General features: G+C 42.2%; 1 long non-coding RNA gene across 1 annotated transcript; it reads left to right on the top strand.

Annotated features, from left to right (window-relative positions):
* Positions 1-2,299: 2,299 nt before the first annotated feature.
* Positions 2,300-12,552, top strand: LOC128787762 (uncharacterized). Its single transcript, XR_008430830.1, has 4 exons — positions 2,300-2,389; positions 9,936-10,056; positions 11,788-11,893; positions 12,360-12,552. It is a non-coding gene; the product is annotated as an uncharacterized LOC128787762 (long non-coding RNA).
* Positions 12,553-12,757: the final 205 nt, after the last annotated feature.

The raw sequence follows: 12,757 nt of genomic DNA, 5'->3' as shown, positions 1-12,757 counted from the left end.
CATGCAACAAGTAGCAGGGTAGGACAAACTCATATTTCAAAATCTTGATGTTGCATTCCCAGGAGCTCAGTATGAATAATAAAAGTGTTCAGAATAAGGATGTTCTCTTTCTTCCAAATTAAGGGCATATGCTTGGGGATTTTAAATCCAAAAGCTCATTAAATGTTCTGTCCTATCCCCCTGTTAAGATTCCACAAGATAAAAAGCAATAGTTGTAGAAAATATAATACTTTCTCTAACAATGTCTTACTGCTCTTTTCAAGGTTTAATAAAGAAACTGTTTTTCCAATAACCAGTTAAGCTTAGAAATACTTTTAGCGATCTGTCATTTAAAAATGATGGCAAATTTAATGTTAAAAATATATAGTAATACCTTTTCTTAAATATAAAGTACAGCAATATTTTCCATGTCACCCAAATGCAAAAATTAAAAACAGTGTTGAATTTGTCTCATCTGTGTGATATCCTGCTAGTCCTATATTAGATGCTATGAAAGACTTCAGACATTTTCTTCAAAGTTACTTAACAAGTCTGCTCCTGAGTCAGAATTAGACTACTTCTCACCTAATGTGTCTCATGCTTTAACCTGTAGGCTATATTTTGCGTTTCAATAAGCGGAAGGAAGGTTTCCAGAAAAAAAATCTCACATTTACTTGTGAGACCCAGTAACTCTTGTCTCAAGCAAAGAGCAGCTATGGGTTTTTAAGCAGCTGCTCATCCTCAGCAGTTATATGTAGCATTAAATATTCCTGAGAATTTGATTTTTTGACAAGCAACGTTTGCACTTTCAATGGGAATGTAGCTTTATCCTTTCTTTTTTTTTTTTTTTTTTTTTTTTTTTTTCCAAGACTGATCTATTTGCATAGTCCTAGGATATAGGGTATGGACTTCTGAAGGTCATCTGTGTTAACTAGGCACTCAAAGCAGGGCTGGCTTATGTCAGGTTGCTCAGTGCCTGGACCAGCAGAGTTTGAATAACTTAAAAAATGGAGGTCACATAATCTGCAGGCTCTAGTCCCCAAGTTTGACTGCTCTCATACTGTAGTTTTTTTTTCCTAACATCCAACTGGAATGTCCCATGCTGCATCTTATATCCATTGCATCTTGTCCCACATCTAGTCACCTCTGGGAACCATATACGTCCTTATTTTTCTGCTGCCTCTTATGAAGTACGTGTAGAGAGATAAGATCTGCCTGTGCTTTTCGTGCCTTTCGTATTGCAGACCAGGATGTGGTTGGCCTCCACCCCCTTTTTTTTTTTTTTTTTTTTTTTTTTTTAATGTCCATTTTTGACATAGACAGAGGGATCCAGCATATACTCAAAAAATTCACAGGTGACAATCAAGTTGAGTGGTGTGGATGACACACCTGAAGGATGGGATGCCATCCTGAGCTACCTGGACAGCTGGAGAAGTGGTGCCATGAGAATCTCATGAGGTTTAACAAGACCAAGTGCAAAGTGCTACACCTGGGCTAGGGCAACCCTCGATATCAGCACAGGCTGGGGGATGAACTGATAGAGAGCAGCCCTGGGGAGAAGGACTTGGTGGTGCTGGTGGATGAGAGTCTGGACATGAGACAGCAGTGTGGGCTTGCAGTCCAGAAAGCCACATGTGTCCGGGGCTGCATCCAAAGCAGCATGGCCAGCAGGGCAAGGGAAGGGATTCTGTCCCTCTGTCTTTCTCTGCTGAGTACCCACCTGCAGTGCTGCGTCCAGCTCTGGGATCTCCAGGAGAGGAAGGACACAGACCCATTGGAATGAGCCCAAAAAGATGTAGCACCTCTTGTATGGGGAGAAGCTGAGAGAATTGGAATTGTTAAGCCTGGAAAAGAGTGACCTAATTGCAGACTTTTAGTACCTGAAGGGAGCCTGCAAGAAAGATGAGGAGAGACTTTAACAAGAGCAAGTAGTGACAGGAGAAGGGTCAATAGCTTTTAATGGAAAGAGGGAAGGTGTAGATTAGACATTAGGAAGAAATTGATTACTGTGAGAGTGGTGAGGCACTGGAACAGGTTTCCCAGGGAAGTTATGAATGCCCCATCCCTGGAAGTGTTTAAGGCCATTTTGTATGGAGCTCTGAGCAAACTGGTCTAGTGCAACATGTCCCTGTCCATGGCAGGGGGGTTGGAACTAGATGATCCTTAAGGCTGGTCTCCAATCCAGGCCATTCTATGATCATCATTCTGTGATTCTATGGTTCTGTGTTTCCTGGCTGCCAGATGGGCCCTGGTGAGTGTGTAGAGAAGGCTGTTGTCTGGCATGGAACCTCACTGCCAAGTCCGCTCTTTGCATCACAAAAGCTGGGAGCCCTGCTGCAACATCTCCCAAGGCTGCATACCAGTAGGCACAGACATGTCCATACTTCCTCCAAAGTAAGACGTCCTTCAGGTAGGCAGTAAAAGATACAGCAGTTAATTGAACAGCTGTTGCTCATCTGTGTGATTTTGGGAGTAATTTTTTTACCATGCCACAGTCACATGCCAATAACTCACACTAGAAACCAGCCTTCAACTGCCTCCTCAATCTTTACAAGAAAAACTGCCTGATTCATACTGTCACATCCAGAGAAAAGCAGAACTGTAGAAAGTTTCCCACTAACTATAGATTCACGAAGAGAGAAAAAAAAGTTTGAGCAAATATGCAACCACTGTAACATTTAACTTTTGTGGAGTATCTATTTGGTGTCCAGTTCTTTTATTTTATATTCAAATAGAGTCTTACAACACAGCAGGGTAAGGGTTAAGGATAAAGTATAGCAATGGAGCAAAATGGGACAGAAAAGGGGTAGGGGGTTCAGGTGTGACGACAAAGTCATTGTCACCAGAAGAACAGACCTGTGATTCCTGATCTATCAGTCTTTCATTTTCTTTCTTGCTCCTTACCAATCTTATTCTTTCAGATGAGAAATATTTGATTATTTTTCAGATCAACAGCAGCAACACTTGAAGGGTTAAAAGCATATGAACATGATAAGGCATTCTCCTACCTCCTAGTTGGTTGTAGAAACTTTTTATAATCAGAACAACATCAGAGCTTGGAATTGAATTATCATGGCCTTTCTCTAGCAGCCAGAAGCTGCACATTAACAGACCAGACCAGAGGGTCAACCCAATATCTGTTTGATGTGCTATCCCACAGGCTGCAAACTCCTTTCAATCCCCTGTAATTAATGTCTGTCTCACTGTGAAGAAGAAAGTATGAGCAGCACCAAAGTGCTTGAGCCAGTCAGTCTTCAGCAACACTTGTCTGTGAGGACTATGCCTGCATCTGGTGAAAATGGGAGTTGTAAACATATATGCATGGTGTTTTGCTGAGAGCAGATCAGAAGACCTGAGAATCTATTTGAGCAATGACAAGGAGGAGAGTCAATAATACTTTAAAGAACAGAAACAGCCATGGCCCTTTGTGGCTTTTATCAATCCAGGGATGTTTTGTGAATGAGAAATACAGAACAATCTAGATTGAGGAAGGCTGCAAGGAGACTCAAGAGTTGCAGTATCAAGATGTTAACCGAATTTACAAGAGAGATGTCTTCAGTAATTTGTACAAATTTTCTCCTTGTTCATAGACCTTACCAGATATGTTCAGTACAGTCATGCTTGTCTGCATTGTCTTTTTACTATTTTCTTCAAAGTTTCTCCCTCACAATCAAAATTAAGTGGATTGTGTACAGATTATTTGAACACTGGAAAGATTATTGAACTTCTACAGAAAAGCCAATGATTAGCCTTCTTGGAGGAAAAAAAGGTTATTGATTCCTGTTAGAATAGGGCACAGTTGATTTTAGCTGACCTTTGCTAGCCAGAGGAGGTATGGATTTGTTTTAAAAATATTTCTTGTATCTTCCACAAGACAGAAGAGTAAAACATGCAGTGGTCAAAAAAGCTGATCAAGCCTTGAATTATCCACCGAGGCAATGAGTTCTCTGGAGGGTTTATCATAGAAATCATAGAAAGACTTGTGTTGGAAGAGACCTTAAACATCAGGAAGGGACCTTTTCCATAGCACAGGATGGTACATTTTTTGCTCCAATGTCTGAAGGACAAAATTTTTTTGCTGTGCTGGGAGTGAAATAGAAACCAACCTTTACTTCTGCTATTACCGTAGCCAGGTTTGGGAGCAAGTTTTTCTATGGGCAGACAGCCAGTTTTGAGAAAACAACAATCTAATTCTGCCATTTGGGTTTTCCAGTGCTCCTAATCAGTGAAACCTGGTCAGTCTTTGGTCAGTGAGAAAAGGGAAGTAGCTTAGACACAAGAAAGGTAGATTAGATACTAGAAGCAGTGAAATGACTGAGAGAAAGAGATATATTCTGAAATTTCACAGCATGTCAGCTCCTTTCCTGCACAAGTGTGTGACTTAATTTTGCAAAGAAAACTGTAAACGCAAGGAACTCCGAAGCTCCAAAGCTTCATCTGTAAGATTTATCTTTTGTCTGTCTCCTTGCCTGGAACAAGCACAGAAGTCTTCTTCTGCTGGGAGGGTTACCAGTCTTAAGCACTGGAACATGCACCTGGGAACTCTTTGACTTGAAAAGGTAATCCAAGAAAGACATAAAAGTATCCATCTTTTTTATTCCAGTTCAGATGTTAGCATGTGGTTTTAATGGTTGCCAAATCTAGCCTTTAAAAACCACCAAAAAAAAAAAAAAAAAAAAAAAAAGCCTAAAGGAAAATCGAGCCTTTCCAACAACATGGAAGAGAAACAGAAGTACTTTAGGCACTGTGTAAAAACAAAATGCAGGCATCCAGTGTCTGAGCATTGATGGCAGACATACTTTTCTGAGCAGACTTGGACATAGCACAGAATTTTTTAAAAATACCATTGAATGAACAATGACATTGAATTTTGAGAGGTCATGATGGATGCAGAGCAGTGATGAACTCATATTTGAAGGTTTTTTTACCCATACACAAATGAGAAATCTCCGTATAAACGAAATTTAAATAACCATTCAGCTGCACAAATGGGACAGACGTGTACCACAGAACAGTTGAAACCCTTGCTTTTTTCAAGTGAGGCCCTCTGCATGTGGTAACCACAAGATTTCACCTTCCTCCAGAGGATGGGAGGGCTGTCCAGTGTGGGATTACAAGTGGCAGCTCAGTACTTTCACAGAGTGAAGTATGTGGTTTGTATAAAGACAGAGTTGTCTCAAAGAAGGAAGACAGCCATAACATGTAAAGGAGCACAAGCAGAAAAAGGAATTAGAAGTAAAGGCATGAAGTCAGGAATACAACTCCACTGAGACTGCGAAATCAGGCAGACAAATTCAGGGAATGGGGAATGGGGAATTTTGAGCTGTGCAAAGCCAACTCTCTCTTGTCTAGATTTTTCTTAGAGCCATGTTTCTCCATTTGGGAGACGGCATTTCCAATTCTCTAAATGCTGAGAGAATGGACAGAGAGGGGGAGTGTTGGCACTACAGCTGCCAGCAAGCTGTTAGGGTTAGCCATATCTGTCTGGGATGCTCGGCCTGAAGACTCTGCCTCCCTGATTTGCATCAGTCATGCTGTTTTGATGATTTCTTTAGGAGAGCCAATGAACGGGGTGACCAGGCTGATACATTCTATCGAGTCAGCTGAGCACTAAACTTAAACATATTTCACCTGAGCTACAGCTGCTAAAACTGCTCTCATTGTGGATATGCTTGAGGACTGGGGTTCAGCAGGAGAGCCCCATAGCACTGATGGTGTTTCGTGCACTGCTGAGTTGATCACTGCCTGACAGAGCTGGCACTCTAAGGTGGCAATTAAGACAGTGCCTCTACAAGGAAATATCTCTGGCTGTTTTAAATTGAGTCATGCCAATGTCCTCCTAATTACCTAGGCCTCTTGTCTCACCTCCTACACCATTACTGCTTCAGTCACTGCCCCTCTGTACCACCCTGCTTATGGGAAAAAGTCTTAAGGCTTCACTCCTACTACCTCTCCAGTTAAAACAAGGCTCTTTCCTGAAAGGCTGGATGGCATTCCCATCTCTGGGGTTTCTCAGAAGTAGATACAAAGCCAAAAGTATCTTATCTTAGGCAGCTATATTTTGTTGTCTCCCTAGTCTTTTACATGCATATATTCATGTACATACACAAACACAGCAATATCCTCATTTTGACAGCCTTGTTTCATAATCCATACCTGAACATCATTGAATACAGGTTTTAGATGTCTGAACTAAAAATAACTGCTCCCTGCTAACATCACACAGCTACACAACACAAACTGAGTGCAAATTGCCATGAGAGCCAGCTCTCTGGTTCCCATTTTGCAGTCACAGCAGTGGACATCAAAAGAAGTCTTCAGTGCACTACACTAGCCCATCCCTAGGAGCTGATGCAGAGTCTCAGAATGTCTCTAAAATGCAAACAGGCACCAAAACTAACTCAGAATGAATCTAAAACAGCATGAGTAGCAACAGAAAAAATAATTTTTCCATTTAAAATTAAACTGAGAAATTAATTTGGGGACTAGTGGAAATAATGCCAGCTCCAGCTGGTCAGACATGGATTGCAGCAATAATTTGATCCAGGTTATTGAATATCATACATTAGCATGTAGCACCGCATCTAACTTTAGCATCTGTAGCTCCTCAGAGACTGTCTCTGAAAAGTGACAGCCTAGCTTGGCTGCTCAAAACAGACTTCAGCAAGAGCATGGCAAATGAAGCTGTCATGAGCCAGCAGCTTGCTGCATCAACCACTTTCAAACACAGATGGATCATAGGTTTTGTCCATCACACAGGTTTTGTTGAAAAAGTTTGACATTGTCTTTGTCGCCTATAGAAGTACACGGTTTAATTAATAAATTCTTCCATTTATTTAGTTTAGGATGTTTCTGTGCTTAATTTAATAGAGTTGTACAGCATAAAATATCATCTGCTTGTCAGCAAGAGCTTTGACATGGCTAATTGCGTGATCCTGCTTGTAGACTATGCCCATGTAAAAATATATCTGGCTTCACAAGGACGCATCACTTCTAATCACTCCCTTCAGCTTTATGTGCATTATGTTGCAGATATCATCCTGTCTTTCCTGCTGTTCCATGCACAGTTAATCCTTCTGTCATTCAGATTACTTTTTGGTGGACCTACTCTGATGCATACTAGAAATCTGAGGACTCGTGATGTCAAAAAATACTTAGTTTTCAGTTTCTACTGAGACTGTCTCAAGGGAGGAGAAAAATACCCTCTTTAGTTTTTAATATATAGTCCATTTGCTCATTAAAGCACTTGACTGACTGTCACTGAAGTACTGGCACACTGAATATTCTGCTTGATAAATGCTAGCAAGGAGTAAGCCAACATTATTTTAAGTATCTGCTGTGTTACTATTGAATGTTGATAGCTTTTTCAAGGCCCTAGCTGCATGTTTCCCCTTTTGAGTAAAGGAAGTCCATGGTATGTATTTGGTAGCAGGAGCTTGTAATTGAGTAGATTAATTATTTGATTGGCATGATATAAGGCCCAATTTTAAAAGCACACAATTAACTTTAAGCACTATTATTCCCATTCAAACTGGTCATTATTCCTTTGTCTGAGTGCTTTCTTGAACTGGGTCCTGAATATGAAGCAGTCCTGTGTTACAAAATTGATTGCTTCAGCTCCAGCAATCTCTGCTCCAGCAGCCTAGCTGCTTTGCTGACAAAACCAAAGAGGGAAAGTATATACACCCTTTGCAACAAGAATCAATAGTGCCAATGATGGAACAGGTACCTGAGAGAATGCCCCTCAGGAGAAAGAAATTTCAAAGCAAAGCTGAAAAATAACAAGCTAAAATCAACAAGTTTTACACCTTGCTGGGGTGCATGGAGGTTCAGGATCTATGAGGTGCCAAAGGATGAGATCCCTAAGAGCAAAACCCTGCAGGTGAGGCAGTTTGACTGGGAGCTGTGGTGGGATTGAGGTGGCAGTGTGAGGACCAACCCTGCCTGCCCTGCTCAACCCACACTGCACAGCACTCATCCTTCTGCTGTCTCCATGCCGTCTCTGATACCCCTCCATCAAGGACACCGGGAATTTAACCTACTTGCATCAAACCCACAGGTGCAAAACCCACACCTGGAGCTCTGTCATTGCAGGGGTAGTGGCAGGGACTTTTCAGTTGGGAGCAACACTGATTCTTCTTGGAGGAATACAAAGGCAAGATGCTGTAAAGGCATCTTGGAGGAATACAAAGGCAAGTAGTATCTGTTAATTAAGGAACTATTATTTTGCAGCACCTCACTGTACCCAAAGGCTTGGGAGATTGGATATCACCCCCAACATAACTGGAACCGTGCTTGGAAAGAAATGCTCGGAAATCATCACTAAGGCTGACTGGCCTCTAGTTCTAGCTGTTGCTTTTTACTCCATGTTTTTATTAATGCTTAATTTGCTATGTTTTTTTCCTGGTTTGGGTGCATGGTCCAGCTTTTTGGGAGATGTGTAAGTAGAATAGTTGGCAGAATGGTGTGAAAGTGTAGAAAAGGCTTCTGGATTTTTTTTTTTTTTTTAAATGTATTTCACTACATTTGTCACTCTCCTTGCTTTTCTCATAGGGGTGAATTTTGGTGAAACGTGGTGTAGGGTACAAGCATGTCTCAAGGTCCTCTGGACCTTCACTTCCTCCCCTCCACAGTGCAAATATTTACTGGGTAGTACAGAAGACAAACTTGTACAAAATCTAAGGTTGTTTCTCTGCCTGGATGGCCAAATTGGGAAGATTCAAGGTTCATAAAGCGGCTTAAATCAAGCAATTTTTAGAGAGGGGAGAAAGTGTGGAATGTCATCCTTCCTAGGATTAAAGTGCAAGTGTCTAGATTAGCTGGGATTATCCTGCATTTTAGAGGTGCTGTGTGAAACCTCCTTTATCTTTGTTCTGATCTTGTTCTCATGTGCAGTAAAAATTTCATTTATATCAGAGGTCTCACACTGCTGGACTGAGGCACTCACATTTCCTTTGCCGCCCTGTGTACATCCCCATCTTTTGCCTCTCACCCGGTAAATACATTTGTTCATTTAGAGCGAGCCAGGGGGATTTTGGTTCTATGCCCAGCTGTGCAGCCCCCAGTCCTGCCCATAGACCCTTACAGGGCTGCAGGCTGCATCCACAGCAGCAGCCATGCAGCTGCAGCACTCAGAAGGGCAGCTGTCCCAAATTCTCTCCTGCAGTTTATATTCACAGCAGTCATCCTTGCTGTGAATGCCAGAGGAAGAGTTCAATCCCTTTGCTGTATAAATAGGGTGGGTGAGCTATCTGTGGGAAATACCTCCAAAAGCTCCTTTCCTTCAGATTGCTTTGTCCTTAAAAGCCTGTGCAGAACTTCAGGAAAGCTTTTTGTGCTTGGGATCAAGAGGAAAAAAAATTGTTTCACAGCCTCATGCAGTACTTCTGCTAAGCATGGGCTGAGTGAACTGCTGCAGCCTCCTCCCTTGCAGCATCCCTTGTGGCATGGGATGTAGTCCTGGGCCTGTGGCAACCCCCCCAGCCAAAGCTTTAGTGGGGACTGTTCTTTCTGGCAGAGTTCACTGTATTCTGTATGATGGTGTCAAGCCTATTTATGCCCAAATGTCCTGTCAAGAAATGGAAATAGGGATAAATTCAACAGTTACAGTACCAAAATGAAAACTAGACTTACTGTGGCTTAAAAGCAAGAAAAAGAGCCAAGACATTTTGTGTTTGCATTTTTCAGTTTTATGGCAGTCAGTGCTATGAAATAAATTGTATTGCTCTATTAGAGCTTGGTATGAGATTGGTTTTGTACCAGCCTGTCTTAACACTGAAAAAATCTGGTATTACAAATACATGAGACAACCCACTGGGAAGTCTGTCAGACATGAAAAATTTGGGAGAGCAAATTATATAGTCCACCTGAGCATCTCATTCCAGTTCTGCAGGAGGTGGGACATGACATACTGTTTTGTGTGAAACAACAGATTTTTCTGTGCAATTTTTTTGTAGGAAGATACTGCTTTCAGATGTGACCTCATCCACAGAGTGCAAAGACAGATTTCAGCAAGATGGGTTCCAAACTTCTCAATGAAAACAAGAAGCCTCTCAGTGAAAACCGACATTTCAAAAGGTGAGTGCTACCTGAGAAAATTCCCTCATTATTCTGTCTTCTAGAGCAAGCAGAAAGCAAATAACACTAAACTGGGAAAGATCTGTTGACTCCCTTGAGGGCAGACAGGTCCTACAGAGAGACCTCAATAAATAAGAGAGATGGGCAATCACCAACCATATGAAGTTTAACAAGGGTGAGTGCTGGATTCTGTACCTGGGATGGCGCAACCCTGGTTGTGTGCACAGACTGGGGAATGAGAGGCTGGAAAGCAGCGCCATGGAAAGGGACCTGGGGATCCTGGTCGATGGCAAGCTGAACATGAGTCAGCAGTGCCCTGGCAGCCAGGAGAGCCAACCACGTCCTAGGGTGCACCAGGTACAGCATGGCCAGCCAGGCAAGGGAGGGGATTGTCCTGCTCTGCTCTGCACTGAGTCAGCCTCACCTCCAGTGCTGGGGGCAGTTGGGGGTGCCACAATATAAAAAAACATTGAGCTGTCCAAAGGAGGTCCACAAGGGTGGTGAAGGGTCTGGAGGGGAAACCATATGAAGAGTGGCTGAGGTGGAGAGGAGAGGAGAGGAGAGGAGAGGAGAGAGGAGAGGAGAGGAGAGGAGAGGAGAGGAGAGGAGAGGAGAGGAGAGGAGAGGAGAGGAGAGGAGAGGAGAGGAGAGGAGAGGAGAGGAGAGGAGAGGAGAGGAGAGGAGAGGAGAGGAGAGGAGAGGAGAGGAGAGGAGAGGAGAGGAGAGGAGAGGAGAGGAGAGGAGAGGAGAGGAGAGGAGAGGAGAGGAGAGGAGAGGAGAGGAGAGGAGAGGAGAGGAGAGGAGAGGAGAGGAGAGGAGAGGAGAGGAGAGGAGAGGAGAGGAGAGGAGAGGAGAGGAGAGGAGAGGAGAGGAGAGGAGAGGAGAGGAGAGGAGAGGCCTCATTGCAGTCTACAATATCCTCGTGAGGGGAAGAGGAAGGGCAGGTACTGGTCACCAGTGAGAGGACCTGAGGGAATGGCCTGAAGTTGATTCTTCACCCCAAGTGTGGTTGGGCACAGGCCCCCTCAGGGAATGATCACAGAACCAGCCTGACAGAGTTTAAGAAGCATTTGGACAGTGCTCTCAGGCACATGGTGTCACTCTTGGGGTCACTGCGCAGGGTCAGGGGTTGGATTCAATGGTCCCAGCGAGTCTCTCTCTGAAAAATCAGCATTTTCTATGATTCTGTGATTCTAAGATTCTATGAAATTACTTCAGAGTACTTAGCATAATAAGGTTGTGAGGCAGACAGTTTTCTGTGTAAGGTAGGCCTGAGCAGAAGTACAGGCAATTCCCAGACCACTCAAATCTCACCAGGAGAACACAATTTCTTTCTGATAATTTTTCAGCTTCCTTCTTCTTGTTCAGCTAAAATAAATGTGAGATAAGGTTGTTCCTTATATATTTAGTGCACCTATTTCTTGGCCGAGTCAAACAATGAAAAAGTGCAGAAAAATGTGAATACAATAAAATGTTTTGGAAAGTTTACCAAACCATTAGTTGGTCAAAAATAGGATTAAGGTGGTGTTATATTAGAAGGCTTGATTCAGTTATTTTATCATCATCATCTCATGTAACTATAAAAAGCATGATGGAGCAGGAATGAAATGCAAAGGGTATGGTGAAATTTGGATTTCTATTTTAATGCTCTTGCTCCTGCCTTGCCTGTTTTCATCCAACCAGAACAGTGGCCCAAGCTGTAACCCTTCACCTGGCACTCTAATTCTGTAGTTTTCAGACATCACCTGTGTTCCCAAAGACCGAGCTGGGACAGGAAGATGTTGCAGGCTTCACTTCTCCAACAGGCAAGAAAGAATTGGATAGGCAGACAGAAGAGGTAGGATGGAGAGTTCTAATGGGTCATTGGCCAAGGACCCCAAACTTGTAATACTTGCAACTGATTCATGGTAAAAATGTGAGCAAGTCATTTATACTGCCTTGGTCTCATTGAAGTTGGCAGAATTTTTCCAGGTGATCTGAAATTCCTTTCACCCTCTGTTTCATGTGCTTTTGGGCAGAGAAGGGGGAAGAGCATGCATACAATCACACATAAACTTATTTACAGACAGCAACATGTCAAAAAAAAACTTGTGAGACCAGGCAATATTCTACTTTAACTAATTGCAAAAAAAAGGAATGTACGTACATTATGGACTTTCCAAAAGCTGTGAATTTCCTGACAATTAAAGACAACTGGAAAATAATGCCATATAAGTTTAAAAGTATTTAAGGACTTACCTTGAGAACAGCCTTTATCTTTCCAGTGTTCTTAAGTGACACCTATTGTTATCTTAATGTTTCAGGCATGTTTTGAAAATCATGTCCTTGATGGGAAGCATAAGTAAAATGGCTGTTCCTGCAAAGACAACTAGAAATTTTTACATTTTTGTGCAAGTTGATTTCATGACTAGACTTCACAAGGGAACTTTCTGTCACTCTGAACAAAATGCACAGGTCTAAAGAATCAAGAATCCTGTATAAAGACAATGGAGGAAAAACCCTACTCTTCACTGCATGTTTTTGTTCTTAATAAAGTATATTTTTAAAAATTTTTCATTACATATATTTGATTTCAATTTTTAGATTGCTATATTCCCTGAATACAAATTTCTCAAGCATCAACATGTTCTGTGTTCAGAGGACATAAAAAAATTACAGGCAAGTGGTCAAATTATAACTTATCCTGCTATTAATAATTTGG

The sequence above is a fragment of the Vidua chalybeata genome, chromosome 1, assembly GCF_026979565.1.
Source record: "Vidua chalybeata isolate OUT-0048 chromosome 1, bVidCha1 merged haplotype, whole genome shotgun sequence".
NCBI classification, from domain to species: Eukaryota; Metazoa; Chordata; class Aves; order Passeriformes; family Viduidae; genus Vidua; species Vidua chalybeata.
This window is presented reverse-complemented; position numbering and strand designations above follow the sequence as displayed.